This window comes from Copadichromis virginalis, linkage group LG12 (assembly GCF_057382275.1).
Source record: "Copadichromis virginalis isolate Kocher_CV1m ecotype Utaka linkage group LG12, C_Virginalis_male_GT1.1, whole genome shotgun sequence".
NCBI classification, from domain to species: Eukaryota; Metazoa; Chordata; class Actinopteri; order Cichliformes; family Cichlidae; genus Copadichromis; species Copadichromis virginalis.
The window spans coordinates 1,939,111-1,959,985 of NC_140629.1; the positions used below are offsets into that span (position 1 = coordinate 1,939,111).

At 44.2% G+C, this 20,875-nt stretch overlaps 1 protein-coding gene and 1 pseudogene across 1 annotated transcript in view; one reads left to right on the plus strand and one right to left on the minus strand.

The window, feature by feature from the left end:
- The window catches only part of LOC146696230 (coiled-coil domain-containing protein 106-like), a 14,464-nt pseudogene extending 7,284 nt beyond the window's left edge, over window positions 1–7,180 (plus strand).
- The window catches only part of arid3c (AT rich interactive domain 3C (BRIGHT-like)), a 70,232-nt gene that overhangs the window by 45,258 nt on the left and 4,099 nt on the right, over window positions 1–20,875 (minus strand). The gene's annotated exons all lie outside the window — the stretch shown is intronic.

Below are 20,875 nucleotides of genomic sequence, written 5' to 3' on the forward strand. Positions count from 1 at the left end.
CCTACCAAAAAACAATAAAACAAGGTACGACCTCTTCTCATGCTCCCAGGATGTAGGTGTGCATTCCAGTGTGGAATACACACCAAGCCTTTGCAGCCTGTTAAAGATCACACTGTGGTGGACCACTAGAGGGCTCCACTCACACCCAGTGTAGAGGAAGTGTGTTCCTGTGTTTTGTGGCGCGATATGCGCAGTTGATGTTGGAGACGAATAAAGAAGGAGTGAGAACTGAGAGCTGTGTCGTTGATGCTTACCTCCACATTGGTGACCCCTGACTCGAGCATGCAACGGGCCGTAGATAACGCACACTCCGCTATGGATGCATCAGCGGCCGCCGGACCTCCGCCTCCTGTTGCAGCTACGTTCGCTGTGGCGCTGAAACTGCCGGACTTTTGGCTCCATGACCCCCCGTCATGGTTCGTACACGTGGAGGCTCAGTTCGCCCTTCGCGGCATCTCGGCTGACGACACGAAGTATCACCATGTGGTGGCCTCGCTCGACCCGCTGGCCACCCGTCGCGCGATGGCGCTCCTCCGGGACCCACCCGCCCAAGGGAAATACGCCGCCCTCAAAGAGCTGCTTCTTCGGCGCTATGCCCTCTCCGACGCCGAACGAGCCGAAAAGCTCCTCAACCTGTCAGGCTTGGGTGGCGGTACCGCGCTTGAGCTCATGGAGAACATGCTATCGTTGCTCGGGCCGGATGACGGTGGTTTCCTCTTCGTGCACCTCTTCCTTCGCCAACTACCGGCCGCCGTGAGAGCTGTCCTCGCGAACTCTCCGCTTCTGCCTGCGAAGGATTATCGCTCCCTGGCTGAAGAAGCGGATCGCATTCTCCTGGCTAGCCGCACTTTCGACGTTCACGCCCTGGCTACAGACACGCCGGCGGCACCTTCCACGCCTCCACCTGCCTCCCCCGGAGCATCCGCCCCCTTGCTGACGGCAGGGATTGCTACACGCCGGCACCGCGGAAAGAGCATCTGTTTCTACCATCAGCGTTTTGGCGACAGAGCGCGTCGCTGCCTGCCGCCTTGCGCTTTCACGGCCCAGGGAAACGGACCCGCCAGCGCGCCGTAGCAGCCGCGACCGCTGGCAATACAGAAAGGCTGCTCTTCATAGAGGACTCGCGCTCCGGGAGACGTTTTCTCGTGGACTCCAGCTCCCAGAAGAGCCTCCTTCCCCCTACCGCTGCCGACGGACTAGCAGCGAACTGTGGGCCGCAGCTCATTGCAGCTAACGGCTCTCCCATCAAAACGTTTGGGGAAAGGTTGGTGACTGTTTGTTTTCATGGCCGGGATTTCCAGTGGAACTTTGTTGTTGCTGCTAGCTCTGTACCTATTTTGGGTGCTGATTTCCTGTGTGCTCATGGACTACTTGTCGATGTCGCTAACAGACGTTTAATCGATGCTCTCTCGTTTTCTTCGCTACCCTGTTTTACTCGGGCCGCCGAGCCCCTGATTCGGGCTAATGTAGTGACCTCCGGGGATGCTTTTCAGCGTTTGCTTTTAGAGTTTCCATCGCTGTCTGTCCCTAATTTCTCTAGCACGGTAACGAAGCATGGGGTTGAGCATTATATTCCCACGGTCGGGCCCCCGGTGTTCGCGCGCGCGCGCCGCCTTGACCCCGCGAAATTGTCCGTCGCTCGGGAAGAGTTTGCAGCCATGGAGCGCCTTGGCATTGTACAGCGTTCGAACAGTGCATGGGCCTCTCCGCTTCACATGGTGCCCAAATCGGACGGTCGGTGGCGGCCATGCGGAGATTTCCGCCGTTTAAATAATGCCACGGAGAATGACCGTTACCCCATCCCCCACATTCAGGATCTTTCTGCCAATCTCGCCGGAACATCGATTTTTTCTAAAATTGACTTGGTGCGGGGGTATCACCAGGTTCCCGTGCGCCCCGAAGACGTTCCTAAAACCGCTGTCATTACCCCCTTCGGCTTGTTCGAGTTTTTGCGCATGCCGTTTGGCCTGAAAGGTGCCGCCCAGACCTTTCAGCGGCTGATGGACTCAGTTTTGCGTGGGCTGCCGTTCGTTTTTGTTTATCTGGACGATATATTGGTGGCCAGCTGCTCAGCGAGCCAGCACGAGTCCCATCTGCGCCAGGTTTTCCAGCGTTTGGAAGCGCACGGCCTGATCATCAACCCTTCCAAGTGCCAGTTTGGGTTGCCTGTTCTGGATTTCCTCGGGCACCGCATTTCCGCTGAAGGTGTGGTTCCGTTGCCCGACAGAGTCCAGGCCGTTTCGGCTTTCCCGCGTCCCACGTCGGTTAAAGCGTTGCAGGAGTTCTTGGGGATGATAAATTTTTACAACCGCTTTCTCCCCAGAGCTGCCCACCTGCTACAGCCACTCTATGCTGCCTTAAAAGGTAAAACAGCCAAAGATCCGGTTGACTGGCTGCCTGAACGCGTCCGTGCGTTTTCCGCAGCCAAGTCTGCGCTGGCTGACGCCGCCCTGCTGGCCCACCCGCTTCCGTCGGCGGAGATCGCGTTGACCACCGACGCCTCGGACGTGGCAGTGGGCGGAGTGTTGGAACAGCGGGTTTCAGGTCTCTGGCAACCGCTCGCCTTTTTCAGTCGTACGCTCCGGGATGCTGAACGCAAGTACAGTGTTTTTGACAGGGAGTTGCTGGCCCTGCACCTCGCAACACTGCATTTTCGTTTTTTCCTCGAGGGTCGCAACTTTGCTGCGTACGTTGACCACAAACCTTTGACGTTTGCGATGTCCAAGGTCTCTGACCCATGGAGCGCACGCCAGCAGCGCCAGTTGGCGGCCATTTCTGAGTTTACCACAGACATTCAGCATGTGGCTGGTAAGTCCAATCACGTCGCTGACTGTCTCTCACGTGTGTTGGTTTCTCCGGTGTATGTCGGCATTGACTACGCTGCCATGGCCGCCGAGCAACGTGCTGACCCGGACGTCCTTGCCCTTCAGTCAACAAAAACGGGCCTCGTGCTGGAGGACACCCCGGTGTGGGACGGCGGTCCGCGCCTTCTTTGCGACGTTTCCACCGGCCGCCCCCGCCCGGTGGTTCCCCTTTCGTGGCGTCGTCGTGTTTTTGACTCGGTGCATGCCCTCTCTCATCCCGGCGTCCGGGCCTCGGTCAAGCTGGTCAGCGCCAGGTTTGTTTGGCCGGGCCTTCGCAAGACGGTGAAAGAATGGGCGGCGGTTTGTATCCCATGCCAACGCTCGAAAATCCACCGGCACACACAGGCACCCCTCGAGCCTTTCCGTGTCCCGGGTAGGCGTTTCGATCACGTTCATGTGGACCTGGTTGGTCCCTTGCCGCAGTCACAGGGTTTCACGCACCTTTTGACTGTGGTGGACCGCACAACCAGGTGGCCGGAGGCGGTACCCCTGGCGTCCACGACAGCGGCGACGGTGGCCAGGACATTTTTGTCAACGTGGGTTTCACGTTTCGGCCCCCTGCTGACATTACCTCGGACAGGGGCCCCCAGTTTGTTTCCGAGCTTTGGTCTGCTATGGCTGACGGCCTGGGAGTCAAGGTCCACCGCACCACAGCATACCACCCGCAAGCTAATGGGATGTGCGAACGGTTTCACCGGTCACTTAAGGCCGCGCTCCGTGCTTCCTTGACAAGTGGCGACTGGGTCGAACGTCTTCCGTGGGTTTTGCTGGGTTTGCGTAGCGCGGTTAAAGAAGACCTCGGGGTTTCCCTGGCTGAACTGGTCCTCGGCCAGCCTCTCCGGGTCCCCGGGGAATTCTTACCTGAGAGCCCTCCCCCATGTTTCGATACCTCTTTGTTGCCTTTTCGCCCCCCAAGAAACTCATTTCCTGTTCCTGGTCCTGTGCACCACTGCCTGCCTGACACCTTTGTTCCGAGTTCATTGGACTCTGCTCGTTTCGTTTTCGTCAGGCACGATGCCCATAGGACTCCGCTGCGTCCACCATATGACGGGCCATTCAGGGTTCTTAAACCAGGCAACAAACATTTCGTTTTGGACTTTGGCGGTCGGCAGGAAGTTGTCTCTGTTGACAGACTTAAGCCTGCACATGTTATGCAAGAGGATCAGGTGGTCCCGGCCCAGGCCCCTCGCCGCGGGGCTGATGGATTCTGTTTTTTCCCCCAGGAGCGACCCGAAATCAACGGAGTCCGAGTCATCTTCAGCTTTTTCTGACCGCCAGTGCCAGCCTCGCTCCCGGGCTGGGTTGCCCTCTGTCAGTTCCCCACCCCCCCAGTTCAGCCGCTCCGGCCGTTTGCTTAAGCCCGGGGTCCTGGACTAGTTCTGCTGGGTGTTCGGGGGGGGGGGGGCATGTGTGGTGGACCACTAGAGGGCTCCACTCACACCCAGTGTAGAGGAAGTGTGTTCCTGTGTTTTGTGGCGCGATATGCGCAGTTGATGTTGGAGACGAATAAAGAAGGAGTGAGAACTGAGAGCTGTGTCGTTGATGCTTACCTCCACAACACATCCTATCACTACACAATCGATTATACACCTCTAAGCATATATGGTTAAATATTTCTAAGCATAAATGACAATCAACAATACAAAACCTAACAATAGAAGCCACTGACATAAAGACAAGAAAGCTCCTTACCATGCATGGAGGGTTTCACCCCAAGTCCAGCACCGTGAGGCTGTACGCTAAGCGGAAGGAAGGGGGCCGGGGACTGGTGAGTGTCAGCACCACAGTCCAGGATGAGACAACAAACATCCAAGAATACATTGGGAAGATGGCCCCAACTGACCGAGTGCTCAGTGAATACCTCAGGCAGCAGAAACCCAAGAAAGAGGAGGGAGACGAGGAACCATCATGGAAGGACAGGCCCCTGCATGGTATGTACCACCGGCAGATAGAGGAGGTGGCTGATATCCAGAAATCCTACCAGTGGCTGGACAAAGCTGGACTGAAAGACAGCACAGAGGCACTAATCATGGCAGCACAAGAACAAGCTCTGAGCACAAGATCCATAGAGGCTGGGGTCTATCACACCAGGCAAGACCCCAGGTGCAGGCTGTGTAAAGATGCCCCAGAGACAATCCAGCACATAACAGCAGGGTGCAAGATGCTAGCAGGCAGGGCATACATGGAACGCCATAACCAAGTGGCCGGCATAGTGTACAGGAACATCTGTGCCGAGTATAACCTGGAAGTCCCGAGGTCAAAATGGGAGATGCCCCCAAGGGTGGTGGAGAATGACCGAGCTAAGATCCTGTGGGACTTCCAGATACAGACGGACAAAATGGTGGTGGCTAACCAACCGGACATAGTGGTGGTAGACAAACAGAAGAAGACGGCCGTAGTGATCGATGTAGCGGTTCCCAATGACAGCAATATCAGGAAGAAGGAACACGAGAAGCTGGAGAAATACCAAGGGCTCAGAGAAGAGCTCGAGAGGATGTGGAGGGTGAAGGTAACGGTGGTCCCCGTGGTAATCGGAGCACTAGGTGCGGTGACTCCCAAGCTAGGCGAGTGGCTCCAGCAGATCCCGGGAATAACAGCGGAGATCTCTGTCCAGAAGAGCGCAGTCCTGGGAACAGCTAAGATACTGCAGGACCCTCAAGCTCCCAGGCCTCTGGTAGAGGACCCGAGCTTGAAGGATAAACCGCCCGCAGGGGCGAGTGGGGAATTTTTTTTTAATACACTTTATTCACATGATGATTTTCTTTAACAAAATTGTCATTCTGTTTAAGCACATAAGCTTACTAAATCATCAATTGTGTAATTGAAAAGCAGGGGGCTTTGAAGTAGCAGCTACTCTGCACATCTTTGTCACTCAGTGTAATCTGAGTGGTGTCAAATATCTTGTTTCTAAAAGCAGCCATTTTGTTGTTTGCATCCTGCAGAGCCACCTAAAGACGAACCATTCAATGATCCATTTTCCTCGAAGGGTTCTGAAAACTCAGATTCATCTTCCGCATCTTCATCTGTATTGTCTGTGTGGTCATCCTCATCTTCATCCCCAAAGAAGCGAAAGCACAAATACAAGAAAAAGCATTCAAGAGTCAAGAAACCCAAGAAGGAGCAGAAGAAGCTCCGGCAGCGTGGTGAGCAAAAGATTTTGGAAGAGAAGATTTTACAGAAGAGGATACTATAAATGTGACATAAAAGATAGTTGTCACGGTCCCCGTGTCTCTCTGGTTGGCCCACGCTGGCTACAGGTTTTGTTGTTGTTAGTTTTAGTTTTTTGTCTCTCCTCCTCCTCTCTGCCTGGGTGGAGCTCATTACGGGCTCTCACTCTTGGCCCACGCACCCCTGTGGATGGTGTCCACCTGCGGCTGATCTGGCTGATTTCCCCAGCTGCTATTTAAGGCAGTGGCACAGAGCAGCTCACCGCTGGAACGTCGAACCACTTGAGTTCGTGCTCGCGGCATATTCAAAGAAGAATCGCTTACACGTGTTTTATGTTGTGGAACTAACCTTTGACCTTCTGTCTGTAGATTCTGGACCGAATCACCGGACCTGTCCAAGTGGGGCAGTGTGTGGAGTGTTGGAGCGAGTGCGGCTGAAGAGGAGTGCGTGTGTGCGGAGGAGCGGTGGCGGTGACTGAGTGGAAGAGGAAGCGTGTGTGTGGATTCCCCCCCCCCCCCCCCCCCCTTCTCTCCCTGGAGCCCTGGACCCCCTCCCAACTCACTGTACATATTTTTTGCACTAAGGTGATCCCTATTGTAAATAAATCCCCTTTTGTTTCCTTGAAAGAACTGTCTGCGTGTGGGTCCATTCAGTAGCCATGACAATAGTATTATGATTTTAATTTGTTCTAAAAACTACTCTGTGTTTGCTACGTCATATATACATATCTGTCTATGTGTGTATATATATGTATAGATTAGTATGCTTTGTGCATTTGCTTTTCTAATTATTTGCTTTGTTTTCATTTTCAGTTCAAACGCTAAATGACATTGTGCAGCGATACAAATCCCTCCTCAAGACATTTCCAGAGACGAAGACCATGACCAAAGCTTTCCAGAAGCATGGGCTCGACAGGAACACTGTTGTGTCCACTTCATCAGTTGGGGAGCTTGCTATTGCGGTCCCCAATGTTTTCCAGGAGCTACTGTCCAACAGGCCTAGTGGAGAGACGGTACTAGCTTAAGCGATGTGAGGCTGCAATTCAAGGCAGTGATGAAGTAAAAAACAAAATAGAAGGTATGAAGGCGGCTGGTACTTTGCTTCCAATTCGAATAGGGAAATCTGTCGGAAACCCTAATTTGTTCTAAGTGGTTTTGTTTGTTTTGAACATATTGAACTGAAGCAAAGATCTGCAAAACCAACCGTTTTTCAAAGATCTGTTCACATATGTGTTGAGTTTCCACACAACTAAGAGATTTACCTGTTAGTTTATTTTATTGGTTTTTTTTAATATTTTGATTTGTATAAATGTGTGTAGAGTAAATAATACAGCTGTGCAGTTTCAGTTAAGGTATAATCATTTATTATGTTATAATTATTATAATTTTCCTTTGTTTTATGCCAGTGGTGGATTTAGGGATGGGATTTGTTTCCTTAATATAGTTTTAGTTATCTTTAAAATGCTTGTATATAAGTTTAGCAATACTAAATAACTGTTGGTGCTTTATACTTTTTATAATAATGCCAAGTAATACTTAGAAATGTTTGTTGATCATAAATAAATGGTGTCATGCTTTACACTTTACAACAAGGCTCCGATTGATAGTTGTGGATATTTATAATGTATTTATGAAGTACAATTTTATATGATAAAAAATATGTTTACAAATGCTGATTGTGCTTACAGGATAGTAACTTAGTCTGAAATGTTTAATATAGCAACTCTAGATGAAATATATAGGTGAACACATTTGGCTCACTATTTGGCAAGAAACCGGCCAGTTTTTTCTCTTTCTCACCCTTAACTAATGCATAATAAACCATTAATAATGGTTTATAAAGCATTAATAATGGTTTATAAAGCATTTACAGATTAATTAATAATATAGCTATAAACTATTTATTAGCCATCTATAAGGGGAGACTTATTTTAAAGTGGTACTTTTTGCTTGGTGGCGCAGTGCATTATTCTTCTCTAATAGTCGAGTGCAGGGGTGGAACTAGAGAAATCTTCTTAGGGTGGCATGAAAATCAAACGAGGTGGCAAAATCAAAGCCTTTTTAAAACACATCTGCAGGTGCTACATATGGTTCAAATGCAGTAAATATACACGTTTCATATAAATATAGTCTATAACTTCATTATTTTTTGTAGCCCACAAAATTAAACATTTCAGTTACATTACACATGTGAATTTTGAGTCTATGTACTGTGTAGCCTGTACAGTAAAAAAAAAAAAAATCACACACTAACATAAAATCCTAGTCGTAGTTATATTTGTTTTACTGTAAAAACCACAAACATGCTTAGGGAATGATTTTCATAACTTGAGACGCAAATAGAAATTGTACATTTTAAAAGTCATGCACAAATTTTGAAAACAATAAAATTATATACAACTATTTATCTAAAAATACAGCCAATGCCTCTGGTGTTTGTTTTTTTGTTTTGTTATAACCATTTAAAAATACGACTGTAGCTTAAATGAGAGAGCAATCAAAATTCTCCCCTGATAACAGCACTGTTGTCTAGAGATGGACCGATCCGATATTACGTATCGGTATCGGTCCGATACTGACCTAAATTACTGGATCGGATATCGGAGAAAAATAAAAAGTGTAATCCGATCCATTAAATATCACGAAAGCACCTCACAAAACTTGCAACACGCTGTAACTCACCTCAGAACGTTAGCACGTCGGAGCAGTATGCATCACGTGATAGAGCGGCTGTGGCATGCGGGACCTGTCGGTGGTCTGGATAGCATGTGGAGCTTCGCTAGCAACCCGGCATTTCATCTCCGACAAAGTTATCCCCGAGAGAAGTAAAGCAAGTGTGTAAGTCCATCTCTGAATGTTTGTAAAGCATTCCTGCGTTAATCTTAACAAGCGACTGCCTCTCGCTCTCCGGCTGCTACTTCAATCATGAAACTGCTTAACGATCAGCTGATCGGCTTTTCTGTCGCGAGTCCGTGTCTCTGGTTTGCTTTTGGCCCACTTTGCACCAGAAAGAGGAAACCAGCGGCTGAACAACAGCAGCACGTTTAAGCTTGATAAGCTGTTGTTAGAATTTATTTAATATTACTTTCTACTCGAGGATCTTTTTCTACAGCTGACGCTGGTAACTGTGCAGGGGCGGATCTAGCAAAGTTTAGCCAGGGGGGCCGATAGGGCATGAACAGGGAAAAGGGGGCACAAAGACATACTTTTCTTTCTTATTCTCATTTAAAATGTCGAGCTTTTAATAAATAATTATCTGACACCCAAAGTTTTAATTTGATGTAAAATGAATAGAAGTCAATTACTGTATATAGTAACTATTAAGTCTACGGTAATATATATACCCTAGTAAGCTATAGTACTTTTTCCTTTGGGAAGGTACCATCTGTGCAGTCTGCAATTTTGTTGAAGAAAGATGTTGAATCTATTTAATATTTCTTGAAAAATAATTGATTTCTGTGCATTTTTTTCACACTTCATCAAATTAAGGTTGATTACGTCGATTAAGCATCATGAGGTGGAGTGTGAGGGGTGGTTCCCTATTTTTTATTTATTTATTTTTGTTGTTGCTGGGAGTTGGAACCCTATTAGTTAGGTTGCTTAATATTTACGCTAAGTACTCTTTAAAATACCAGAATAGTGAGGATGGTGTAGGTTTAAGTTTATTAGATTGATCAGTATTGCTGAACTATGAAATATTTTTTTTTGCATACAGGTATAACAGAATAGCTTTAGTGTAGTTGTTGTTTTAAACTTGAGTATGAACTTATACAAAATGCAGCAAGATATTTAAAAAAAAACCAGTTTTGTTGATTAAAAAACACTATATCGGATTCATATCGGTATCGGCAGATATCCAAATTTATGATATCGGTATCGGTATCGGACATAAAAAAGTGGTATCGTGCCATCTCTACTGTTGTCAGAACTCTTGGGTCTTGGGTCTCCAGTGGACCCACCTTTGTCCACTGAAGCCCATTTCCTGAGGGTTTTGAGATGGAACAGGTTGCAGACTGACCTGCTAGTGTCCTATCGAGCCACATTCAAGAGTGTGCTGGTGCACGCCATCCCCGTGTGGTACGCTTGTTGCACAACAACCGATAAGAAAACACTTCAGAGGGTCATCAGAACTGCACAGAAGGTGATCAGCTGTCCACTCTCCCATAAAGCTCTCCACCTGCTTGCATCCTCGTTTTTACTGCCATCGTCTGCAGGCTGCTTCTCACTGTGCTATCACTGCTCTGAGCTCAGTTACCATCTGCACTTTGTGTGGAAACAGCTAGCATTAGCAAGTAAACAGGCTTCAGTGATTTATCATCGTAACAGCCTTTCCTATTGGTAGCCACCTTGGCCACCATGTATGATGTAGAGAAGCGGGAAGAAGTTGTTAATACGTTAGCAAGAAGAGCTCAGATGATGATGAAGCAGGGATGCAAGCCATATCTGATCTAATAAAACAGGCAAGTCTACCTGGTGCAAGCATCACCAGTGCTTTCAGATTAGCATCTATGAGAAGGTCTGAATCTAATAAGTTTGACCGGGTGTTGATATTAAGAGTTAACCATGTCAAACGCTGCTCAAGCCTTTGTCTGATTCATCTGATATTTTGTTTTTGCTACTGTGTTAAGATACTTTTACAGAGTCAAGATGTAGTCCTGTGTTTCTCAGCTTATGGGTGGCTGTAGCCTGAATGGTAGAGCATCTACTGTAATAATGGGAAACTTGGTGGTTTGATCCCTGGCTATTGCTTCAGTCTGCATGCCAAAGGATCTTTGAGATCCTGACCCTGAAGTAGCTCTCCCAATCATACAAATACATCAGATTGTAGCTGTTAGATAGAGAATACTGAGGCCTAGATAAAGGCGGTGGCATGAATGGATGAATGTTCTATAAACACTAAGTTTTCATGTAGAGTAGAAACGCGTTTTATAAGAAGCATGATTTATAGAACTCGGACATTGTTGGACATTAAATCAAATAAAGTATTTAAAATGAGCTCAACCTTAAACATAAGCAGCAGTAATATTAATCCATTCAATGCTGATACGAACGCCAAGATACGAACGCCAAGATACGAACACCAAGATACGAACGCAAAGATACGAACACCAAGATACGAACGCCAAGATACGAACGCCAAGTCACTCTGCGATTCGTCCATCGGAGTGTGAATGTCAGAGACCAAGACTATTCGCCTGACCTACAGAAGAAGAGAGCTAGAGTATACGAGGTTATCAAACAACTTAAAAGAAAAAAACGTGCAAGAAAAATGTCTATACCCAGCGAAGCTGAGAATAAAACTGGACACTGGAGAGAAGACCTTTGCAACATTAACAGAGGCTGCGCAACAGTTGAAAGAGATTGGAGTCGAAATAGGTTGCGGAGAAAGACGGCACATCGAAGAAGAGCTGAAAGAAGGTTGGAGAAACAACAGGAGAAGGCAAAGGGAGGCGGCGTTCTCGATCTCGGACCTCAGGGTCCTCATGCAGGAAGGACATTAAATTAACTAAACGTCAGAGTGATTTGAAAGTGTGTGGAAAAGGGGGAGACAAAAATGTAAGAAGTACACCACATACACTACCTGTTCTTACCAAAATATAGACGGGAATTCATTTTGGGTAGTAAAATGTCACTTATCTTAGAAAGTTATATTTTAGTCTGGGCGGAGGTCATGCTTAGGATTAATATGAGTGGACTACACTTACTAAGACCTCTTATACACAATAGTGTAATATTGGTTATTTGTGCATTAAGCACTTTTCCCACAGAGAAAGAGGGTCACACTTCTCTGCCCCGTACCAAATGGGGGTTGCCCACAATGTGGACGACTGGAAGGATGGAAGTCTTGTTCTTTTTTAGCTTTAAGTTTTCTTTCTCTCTGACATATGTTATAGACCTGAGTTCACATTTTCTCTTACAGACTAAGTATATATATACTCGGTACATACAGGAAAGAAAGGGGAATATCCAATTATATAGAGAACGCGATATATGAACTTTGTTAGCTATAATGTAAAAGGAATCAATAACCCAATTAAGAGAAAAGAAATCTTAGGTCAACTAAAGAGATTGCAGTGCTCTGTAGCCCTGATTCAAGAAACTCACCTCTCTGAAATAGAATAACTAGCAATAACAAGACCCCAGTCCAAAATGTCTAGAAGTCTCTCAGGCACGATGGCAGAACTGGGACTCGTAGATGTTTGGAGGCATCAACATCCTACGGATAAAGATTTCACATTCATGTCTCATGTGCATGGAAGCTACACAAGAATAGATTTTTTCTGTATGTTAAAAAAAGAGCTATTCAGGGCAAAAGAGACAACAATTCAATCAATTACTATATCTGATGATAGCCCAGTTACTCTGAACATTGATATGGGAATGTTTGATTATTTTAAACACTGGAGACTGAACGTCTCATTGTTAAAAAACCCACAGGTCAAACAGGAAGTACAGTCTGCTCTATCTGAATACTTTGCTATAAATGATGATAGTAGTATCTCTCCCTCAATAGTATGGGATGCCAGTAAAGCCACGATAAGGGCCAAACTTATCTCTATTGGAGCCAGAATGAAGAAACAAAGGCTTGCAAAACAGGTAGAACTAGAAAATGAAAAAGAAGATTGGAGAAGGAACATAAACAACAAGGTAAAGATGACATATTTAAAAAGCTAAAATGCAAAACAACAATTAGATGAGATATAGATAGACTATTCACATATCTTTTGGGACTGTCCAATAATTCAAGGTTTCTGGTTAAGAATCAAAGAATAAATAGAGCAAATCCTACAAGTAAATACTGCACTAAACCCAACCATATTTGTCTTTGGAGTTATACTCAGGGAGAGGTACACCTTAGATGAAAAATATATTCTACGGATACTCTTACTGATAGCTAAGAAAATGATAACAGTGAATTGGAAACAAACAACCTCACCATCCACAGCATAATGGAAACAGACTGAAAAGAGTTCATACAATGGACCGAATGACAGCAAGCTTGCAACTGAAGGTGAAGATCTTCTACCAGGAACTGTGTGGCCAGATTTGGGTGAACGAACAAGAACTCTGGAACATTGTAATATTAAGCTATAAATCTCTACGACATGTTATTGTATTAATCTTGGTCTGGTTTTTTTCTTCTTTCCTGTCTTAAATGGTCTCATGTCAGAGAACGTTAACATGTTGTTTGTTTGTTTGTTTATTACCACAAAAATTACTAAATAAACAGTTCTAAAAAAAAAAAAGTGCTGTATAAGAACCAGTCCATTTAATTCTAAAACTAATTATTATTTTTACTTTTGATGCACAGTTTTCCAATAATACAGTTTTATGTGTATTGTTGAGGAAAGGGGGATAGAAAGAGATGAGCACACCTGTCATCACGTCCCAGAGAGGGTTACAGGTCTTAACATCTTAATACAAAGTTCAAGAACAGAGTTTATCTATTTGTGCTTTTGCTAATAGTAAGTCATCTTTATTCTTAATCAAAGACATAAAGTATGAGGCTGATACCTAACCTCCTGACCTTTTACTGTGATTTGGCCTGTGTCATCTGTACTGGGTTGGTTGTACCAGCGAGGAATGCAAACAGGGCATACAGCCCAAATCTTGCCTGCTTTTAGTTCTTGGTCAGAATGATTAAGCAACGATTCAGAGAATGTCTGACAATCATTAAAAATAAATAACTGAGTATACTGTGATTGACACACAGAGATTTGAAGGAAACAAGTGAGAGAAAGTATTTCTATGTAACCAGATGTTATCTCAGAAGATGTGATGCTCCGAATGAAAGAGTGAGAAGGGACAAAGGATGAGCAGCTATGAAAGTTGTGCAGATAAGAGATGCTGCCTTTGTCGTCTGTGAGATGAGTGGTTCAGAAGGTTCACAGCTAGAAACTGCTGCAGAAAAAGGGATCAACCGCTGCCCAAACTGTGCACTTACAAAGTGGTTTTGTCATTTATGGGTTTTTCTCTGCTCATGTTCGCCGTGTTAGATTAGAAATTTAAGAGGACTTGGATTCCCATTGTCTTCCTGTGGATTATAACTTTGACACTCTGTTCCTGGGGATTGAAATCTCCGAGGGGTACTGCTTTCCTGTTGGACTATCGCTATCAACATGAAACAGATAAGTGCATCTTCAGGTCTGGATGTGCTCATTCTCTTCTCCAACCCGTCTCCTCGCTCCATCAGGGGCCTCCCACTTCCCTCTGCTGGGGTGGATGCAAAGCTGTCACAGAGATGCGTGGCTTCAGGTTTCAGCACTCCTGTTTGTTAGTGTGTTTCATTGCAGATGCATCATTTGGAGACCCAGCATGTCTGATGGCTTCCTGCTAGACGTTTGTCCCTCCACCACCCCCTTCCTGTCACGCGTCACTCTTTACCGGTCTCTCGCCAACCTAGCCTTCACCACCTTGTCCACTCTGCCATTATACCCACTCTGATGATAACATGAAAAATAAAATAAATACACAAAACGTAAAGATTAACAAGAGGAGGATACAGACAGTTGATAACGCTGCTCTTGTGTGCGTGTTTGGCACAACAAAGCATTCAGACCATTGTTCTGCTCCCCGACAAGAAATGTTATTAATCCAAACAACCTTATGTGAAAGTAAAGGTAAAACTCTTAATCCACATTAATATAAACAGCTGTTAGGTCAAAGCTGGAGTTTTCCAAGCCAGGATTGCATCGCCTTTGAATCGTCATTTTTCATTAGTTTCTCTGCCCTTTTAGCTCCTCGTCAGGCTGCCTAGTAAATTTGGCTGTTGCCTGATATAAAAAAGAATATGCCTTTTTCCAAAAAGGACAAAACCTAATTTAAACTCAGTTTCAGTGACCTTGTGGTAAAGAATTTTTAATGTATGTATATTTTAAATAGTTATATCCTAAAAAAAATAAATCTTGGAGACTTCCTGCGTACCACAGTTTGAGAATGACTGCCCTACAGAAACTGGCGAGCAGGGAGGCTGACCAGGAGATAAGCATGGAAGACCTGGTCCACTATGGCAGTGAAGTCGAGGTGAGTGACAGAGCAAACTCATGGCCCTGACTCCTTCAAAGCAACTGAAGACCAGGACAGAATGGAGACTGTGGAAAAGCGGAAGAGTTCTTGCTAAGAATATCCATAAGTGCCAGTCCAAGAGAAATCATCCTTATACCTGTGGTCCTGTGAATGCAGCTGGAGATCTTGAGCAGTCTCTTCAGTTCCTGCCTGTACTCCAACAGCTTTGAGTTTAAAGGCTCATGTTGTTCTGTCACTGTTTGGCTGTGTGGTAAGCTGTGTGGTGTCAGTGTGCCGAGGCAGACTGTATGAATTGTGCAGAGTGGACCCACAATGCAGACACAAAGGAACATGGAACAAAACTTGAATATCAACGAAATGTGAGCCGTTTTATAAGGCTGATAAAAAGGGTACAAAAACAAGAGGCAGTTGCACACTGGGGAGAAACTAACTAGAACTAAACTGGGAAAACTACACGCTAAACAAAAAAAGACAAAGAACAAAACCTTGAATGTGATTTTTTTTTAAAAACCTGAACATGGAAAATCCAGGCAACATGCAGGCATGGAAACACGACGAGGAACAAGAGACGACCCAACACTGAACAGAGGAGGAAGATAATGAGAGGATGGGGAACAGCTGGGACAAGTCACCTGGCTCAACTAAACGGGGAGATCAGACAACCACAGAGAGCAAAGAGAGAGCAGAGCGATACAGGAGGCGTCACCAAAGGGAACCAACAAAACAAAGGCAAAGTACAAGACAGGACAACTAAAAGCACAAAGGAACAAATAATCAGACCACTATCAGAAGACTATGAAAATAGACATAAATCCCTTCTTCAAACCAAAATAACTCCTCAACTCACAAAAAGCTCAAAACCCTGACATATGTATTGTGTATACTAAAAATGTGCTAAATATGATGTTAAATACTAAAAGGCTGTTATTTGTTTTCATATAAGTGGAAAAACTGGAAAAATAAGGTGAGAAACAAAATACAGTAATTGTAAACAGAAAGGATATATTCAGTTGGTTCTTTTCAAAAATCATGTCGTCATTGTAAAGAAGGAATATTTGTTTTTTCACCTTTGCTGTTGTTATGAATTGTGACTTAAAGGTTTCACATTAACAAATGATCAGAAGATGGACAGTTTTATGGTTGATTTAAATGCCAGGAAGAGGGGATTGAAATGATACTACAGACGGAGCTCGTTCCACAACCACTATCCTGCAGCAGGGGCAGATCTAGAAGGGTGGCATGGGGTGGCAAGTGCCACCCCAGTTTTGCATATGACAGTGTTGTTTATTAAAATAAGACAGCATTAACAGTTTGAGCGTAGTTACAGTCAACAGTGAATATAAATGCTAAAACTGAATATATTGCATAGTGTCCCCCCCCCCCACCATCAACAAATGGTTCAGCCCATAGCAGGACGGCTTTTTTCTTGTTTTCAGTAGCAAGCGATGCTTATGATCGTGCCAGAGCACATTCTGAACAACACCATGGGAAATTAGGATTTTACACAGGTGGTTGGATGTTACACTCTGGAAAAGGAAGGAAGGTGAGTGTTATTAACCCTCTGTGGTCCACAGACACGCTGCACCTCCAGATCACATGACTGATCTAAGCTGGCATAAGCTGCAGCCACGCTGAGTCTCTGTTTCAGCCACATTGAAAGTTCGGACTTCAAAGTTTTTAAATTTTAATTACAGGCCAGTAAATCCAGAGTTATGATAAAATATATCAGCCACGCTTTTTTCTAAACACTGCCATCACGTTTGTGTGTGTGTGTTTTAAGCGTTTTCTAAGGACAGCACGAAAACAGTAAAGAAAGGAAAAAAGCCACATGTTTCCTATCGGTGGAAAAATGCACCATGTCGACCAATTTGAAAAAACAAAGTCAACATGTGGGATTTGGTTGTTTAGGAAGAGGGAAAAGTTTTAGGAGTGACGGTAACGGCAGCGAGAGAGAGAGAGAGAGAGGGAGAGAGAGGGAGTGTGAGTTTAGATGTGGCAGATTTGTGACGTTTAGTGTGGAGTGTTTACTTAGTGTGTTGTGTTGTGTAGTCGTTTTGTTTAGTGTGTCAGTGAGGGCACTAATGAATGTCACAGAGGCACATTTGTAAACACTGTCACTAAGTAGAAAACCAGCGGAGTGATACAGCTGCTGTTATCAGGCCTGCAGGTTTGTCCCTGTGCTCTTCTATCTTTTGGTGGACAAACTTTTTTTTTACTGGCACACATCATTTGTGGGGCATCTTACTGCGACAACTGATTGTTCTCTTATTTTAGTTTTAGTAATATTTTTAAATGGTTGTACAAAATGAAAGAAACGGCAGGTGTATTGGCTGCATTTTTAGATAAATAGTTGTTTATATATATGGGGGGCGATCGTGGCTCAAGAGTTGGGAGTTCACCTTGTAATCGGAAGGTTGCCGGTTCGAGCCCCGGCTCGGACAGTCTCGGTCGTTGTGCAAGACACTTCACCCGTTGCCTACTGGTGGTGGTCAGAGGGCCCGGTGGCGCCAGTGTCCGGCAGCCTCGCCAGTGCGCCCCAGGGTGGCTGTGGCTACAATGTAGCTGCCATCACCAGTGTGTGGATGTGTGTGTGAATGTGTGGATGACTGGATATGTAAAGCGCTTTGGGGTCCTTAGGGACTACACAAATATATCAACAGCAGTGATCACAAAACGGTGTATAACTGAACACAGTAGTGCAATTTTTAACCAGGTCTTCCCATTAACACCTGACCTGTCCAGAGGGTCAGTCAATGAGCTCGTCAATAGCTTCAATGCTAACATGTTAAATGTAATGGACACTATTGCTCCCATTAAGGTGAAGGTTATCTCTGGAAGGAAAAAGTCTCCATGGAGAAACTCCACACTGGTGAGAAATGAAAAAAGAGAGTGTAGGAAAGCTGAGCGCAGATGGAGAAAAACAAACCTCCAGGTTCATTATGACATCTATAAAGAGAAACTTCACAATTATAATTTACAACTGAGGAGTGCAAGGAGGTCCTACTTCTCTGACATCATCACTAAAAACAGCCATAATGCTCGGGTCTTATTTTCTACAGTTGACAGGCTAACAAACCCTCCTGTGTCAGTGGCAGCTGAACTTCATTCGACCATGGCCTGCAATGACTTTGCCAAATTCTTCACTGAAAAAATCCAAAAAATTAGACAAGCAATTGGTACATCAACAGCAGATCCAGGATATGTACTGTGTCCACCAAAAAACTGTTTAAACACCATGAAACAGTTTCAACCTATTAACAGCAAAGACCTGGAGGACATCTTAGGTAAACTGAACTCCTCCTCCTGCTGTTTAGATGTCCTGCCAACAAGTTTTTTCAAAAAGGTCTCAAAGACTTTAGAGTCAGACCTGTTACAGATCGTCAACTTTTCTTTATTATCAGGTGTGTTTCCAGAATCACTAAAAACTGCTGTAATCAAACCTATACTGAAAAAGGACAATCTTGACAAGACACAAATGAACAACTACAGGCCGATCTCAAATCTCCCGTTTTTAAGTAAGATCATTGAAAAAGCAGTTTCCCAACAGCTCAGTTACTTCTTAAAACAGAATAATTGCTACGATGCCTTCCAGTCAGGTTTTAGACAGAACCACAGCACTGAAACCGCTCTGACCAAAGTGTTTAATGACATATGTCTGAACACAGACAGTGGAAAAATGTCAGTCCTAGTTTTACTGGATCTCAGTGCAGCATTTGACACAGTTGACCACAACATATTACTCAAACGACTGGAGAACTGGACAGGTCTTTCAGGAACTGTACTAAACTGGTTCAAAACATACGTAGAAAACAGGAAATACTTTGTATCAATAGGTAACTTCACATCCGAGCAGACAAGTATCACATGTGGAGTTCCCCAAGGTTCCATCTTGGGACCCCTTCTGTTTAACATCTCCATGCTCCCACTGGCACAGATTATAAACAACAACAAAATAAACTATCACAGCTATGCAGATGACACACAAATATATATCACAATGTCACCAGGAGACCGAGGCCCTGTACAGGCTCTTGGTAAATGCATTGAGGAAATCAATGACTGGTTGTGCCACAATTTTCTCCAGCTAAACAAAAACAAAACTGAGGTAATAGTCTTTGGCGCCAAAGAAAAACGATTACAGGTCACCAGAGAACTTCAATCTATACATCTAAAAACCACAAACCAGGCGAGAAATTTGGGTGTAGTGATGGATGCAGACCTAAACTTAGAAAAACACATTAAGACAATAACAAAGTCAGCTTACTATCACCTCAAGAATATATCAAGGATAAAAGATCTGATGTCTCAACAGGACCTGGAAAAACTAGTCCATGCATTCATCTTTAGTAGGCTTGATTACTGTAACAGCATCTTTACAGGTCTACCTAAAAAATCAGTCAGACAACTACAGCTCATTCAGAACTCTGCTGCTCGAGTCCTCACTAAGACCAAAAAAGTGGACCACATCAGTCCAGCTCTGAGGTCCTTACACTGGCTGCCTGTCCGTCAGAGGATAGACTTTAAAGTTCTGATGCTGGCCTATAAAGCTCTGAATGGTTTAGGACCAAAATACATCAATGACCTCCTGACCCAGTATGAACCTTCCAGATCCCTCAGGTCATCTGGATCCGGTCTTTTATCAGTTCCCAGAGTCAGAACCAGACACGGAGAAGCTGCATTCAGCTTTTATGCTCCTTATATCTGGAACAAACTCCCAGAAAGCCTCAGATCAGCTGAAACACTCAGTTTATTTAAATCCAGGTTGAAGACTCACCTGTTCTCAGCTGCATTTGAATAAAGCACCAAATCCACACTTTAAGCTTAAATTTCAAAACTTACATTTAACTACTGATTTTATCTACTGTTCTGATTTTATCTGTTTTGATTTTATATACTGTTGTTTGTTTGTTTGTTAATTAGTTAGTTAGTTTATTTGCTTGTTTTAATCAATTTTAAATCATGCTTTTTATTTGTTCTTGTTTCTAATGTCTCTGTAAAGCACTTTGAATCACCTTGTTGTTGAATTGTGCTGTACAAATAAACTTGCCTTGCCTTGCCTTGCCTAGTAAAGCACTATATAAATACAGGCCATTTACCATGTTTACAAAAATTTATATTTGCATTTCAAGTTATAAAAATTTACTCAACATGTCTGTGGGGGTTTTTTTTACCGTAAAAAAATACTACTAGGATTTTAAGTTCTTTGTGTGATTTCAGATCAGTAACAGTATGTCAGTGAAAAAAAACAACTAAATTCAGTTGAGCTGAAAAAAATGACACCAAACAAGGCAAGGGGAAAAATAAAATGAAACAATCTGAGGGTGAAACACAAACATAAACTCAAAAGGACTCAAAAATGTCCGGTTGTATTTCAGACCTCAGGGTTCATCCAACAAATCATGAAAAATTAGGTTTAAATTTTTGTTCATGACGGTGCAGATTTCTGACATTTTGTGTAATTTAAGCTGCAACAATGTGACTGTTTTCTAACAAAAACAGTGAAACTTAAGTTAGACTTGTGTTTGTAAATGAAGCGCCCCATGTTGTGTAGCTTTCTGGATTTTATACTTATTGGGCTACATGTTCATTTATTATACATGCTATACAGAAACTCACATGTTTCATGTAACTAAAGTGTGTAATTATGTGGGCTACAGACAATAATTAAGTTATAGACTATATTTATATGAAAAACGTGTATACTTACTGCATTTGAATTATTTTAACCAAATATAACCACCTGCATATGTGTGTGTGTGTGTGGGGGGGGGGGGGAGCTTTGATTTTGCCACCCCATTTGATTTCTTTGCCACCCTC